We start from the raw sequence: 3,214 nt of genomic DNA, 5'->3' as shown, positions 1-3,214 counted from the left end.
TATAAGATAAATGTTCGGCCTTTGTAAAGATTTAGGCTTTTGTTATCGTAACGTCACTGTCCCAAATAAATTTGTATTTGTTATCAATCTACGAGTTAATCCATTAGGCTAATTACACATTTATTACCAAAATTGGTACGATGTAAACATAGAAGGAATAACTAATCGTATGCAAATTAACCGAAATATTAATTTCGTGTTTTTTTATGTGTCCGGTTTTTATCAAGGCAAGCGATACGATTTATTTTTCCTACAGCGTAAGCTGTAGATTACGAAATTTATAATTTTGTAATGAGATGAGAATATTGTATTGTTTGATGATGTAACCTCTGGTTATGTTTATGATAATGAGATTTTCCCGGTTTCGCGCCGCCTCACCTCACACACCCCGCGAACTTCATACCGCCTATCAGTCAATGTTTTCTTGAAAGGGACATACGCTTGGAATCGCCGGCTGCGCCGCCTCACCTTGCCCGCCGAGCGACCTTCATAGCGCCTACCAGTCAATGTTTTCTTGGATGGGACATACGCTCTGTTTCGGCGACTGCGCGGCCATTTCATAAAAATGGGCCTTTTCGAAGGAGTCCGACCACACACGGTAACACGAGATCTTTATCTAGAATTTAGAGATAAACGAGTTTGCAATCTCGGTGGCATAGTAAGAATACCCTTACAAGAAGATATTTGAACCCACCTTCTAGAAGAACATCGTGTTACCTTTTAAATCAACTTTCTCTCGTAAAACAGATTTTATTTCATACTGTCCGCTATACAGTACATTACATCATTCATTTGAGTCCGGAAAGTGATCTATTACATCACAAGGCCGGAAAGTGTTGCGTAGCAACTGATAATTTTCTGTCAAGAAGAAACGTCAAATTTATTTAAGACGATAGCTATTTACATTATCATCCGAAAGCTTAGGACTATTAATTATACAATTAGAATTCTCAATAATTTTAATAGAGGACACACCCCCATCGCTGGGGACTGTGGTGGTGGAAACCTCTTGCCACCTTCTCAACCATATTCTTGGGGCGAAAATTGCACTAATTTCTGTACAAGTTCAAAAAATTCACTCCATCGCACTTATTAATGACTGGAAATACGTCTACCGTGAGTTTTTGTGTCCTGATGAATCCGAAATTAAAAAGTTGTACAATTAGGAGTCATCTAACCTTTACTAAAAGGTAATCTTTTGTAGTAGTGCATTTGTCGCTGGAAAAGTTGCAGGTAACTTTTGCCGCCGTCAAAGTAACAATTGCACTGCGGTTTATGCGATTTTTTATACATGAGTTGAATTGTCATTTAATGATATACGAATTAGTTTATTTTCAGGTGTATTTCTGATTATTTTATCAAAAATTAGGCAATAAATCTAATTAGCAAAATTATGTTAAGCCATGGAAATTTCCTAAAGAATTGAAATAGGTTTTCACACAGACGGAATGGGACGCTCATTAAAATGCACGGAAAACAAATATCGCGTACGAGAGTAAATATTTCCGCTGTGAACGTTGTTTATTAGAAATATTTTTCCTCAGTGAACTGCATTTTACAAAAAAATTAATGCCAGTTGTCATAAACTGATATTGATTTCGACGTTTGAATCTGCTTTTTGTCGTACTAGTCATGGCTTAACATGATTTTGGTAAGTGGATTTATTGGCGAATTTTTGATAAAATAGTGAGAAATACACCTGAAAATGAACTAATTAGTAGGTATATCATTAGACGTGGAAAAAAATTTCCTTTCGATTGTTGTCATTATAAACCCTCTAAGTTAACATGATGAGCAACTATCTACAAAAAACCTTTTTCCCATGTTAATTCCCTATGTTCGGTTTGGAAATATTCATCCGGTATATCAAACCTTTGTCTAAGTAAATCAGAGTCGGCACATGGACGTATTTTAAGCTGCGAAATAACTATCGATTTCGATGAAATTTCAAATCTCAAAGTTGCACTTTAATAAGGAATACAATCGTAACTTAAAAGTGAAAGTATTAGACCAAATTTTTGAGTTGTGGATGTGGATTATTCAAGAGAGAATTTTTGCGACCTCCAGAGTCGGTAACCCAGACTTTTCCCAATTATATATCGTTATTTTTCGTGGAATGTTTCCAAAAGTAATTGATTTCTATAAAATCTGTAAATCTACAACTGATTATACGCTGAAACGGCAATTTGAAACTAAAATTGATTTGTATGCAACCAGGTAAACAAAGTTGTTCCGTGGTTCACATAAGTAAATACACTTGATAAAATTTTGCCAAGAATTGTTAATTTTTGTGATTCCAAGCAAAGAGTAACTAATAATTAGTATGTATTCTTTGCTGCAAGAGACGGTACATATATAGTACCTACCGAATCTAACTGTTATAACTAGATAGCTAGCAAAAAATATTCCTATTTTTCCATTATTTCCTAAAATTTTGAGTTAATCTACCCATGTCATTCCATGTCATAGGTACTTGTGGGTGTACTATATCAAAGAGTATTCTTTGACTATATTAAACAGAAATCACCGGTGTAATGAGTACTACTTATTTGTCGTCCAGTCATTAGGTCTTCCAATTTTTTTAGGTCTTGCTTCAAAAATACAATTTCACTATACTCTGTTTTTTAACTAGGAAGACGGATTTAAAAGTTCCCGCAAAAAATCTTGGTTTCTATTGGCTCGCGCTGCGCCCGTTTTACACCCAGGTAAAATTGCTATTGACATGCTTTAACTGTCAAATTTAATCGCGATTCTCGTCCTTAACTGTTGTACTTATTTTTGAGTTTTTGTGTGTTCTGAGTCCATTTGCATAAATTTTAACAAAAAAACCAGTTCTTTTAAGAACGAAAGTTAATATTTCGCATCCTAAGTGTACTGGCATTAGTGATGGATTCAACTCCAAGTACCAGTAAAGTAAGCTTGTCTCCTTTGAAAAAAAGGTTGTCGCTTAAACTTGGGTCATTTTATCAGTCTCCGAGAAGCAGTTTATTATAAACAATTGTTGTCCGATACTCCGGATATGAATTTTGCTACGCTTGTGTTGAAGATTGCATCTACCACAGGTAACGTAAATAATGATGTAGGTATATATTTGGTTATTAAAGTATGACACATATTAGGAGTTGCACGATCTACAGTATACCGGATAATTAAAGAATATCGAAGTACTGGGATTGTTACCCCTTCGAAACGACCCGGCTGTCATAACGCTGTT

This window comes from Photinus pyralis, unplaced genomic scaffold, assembly GCF_008802855.1.
Source record: "Photinus pyralis isolate 1611_PpyrPB1 unplaced genomic scaffold, Ppyr1.3 Ppyr1.4_LG7, whole genome shotgun sequence".
Lineage (NCBI taxonomy): Eukaryota > Metazoa > Arthropoda > Insecta > Coleoptera > Lampyridae > Photinus > Photinus pyralis.
Note: the sequence above shows the minus strand (reverse complement) of the source record.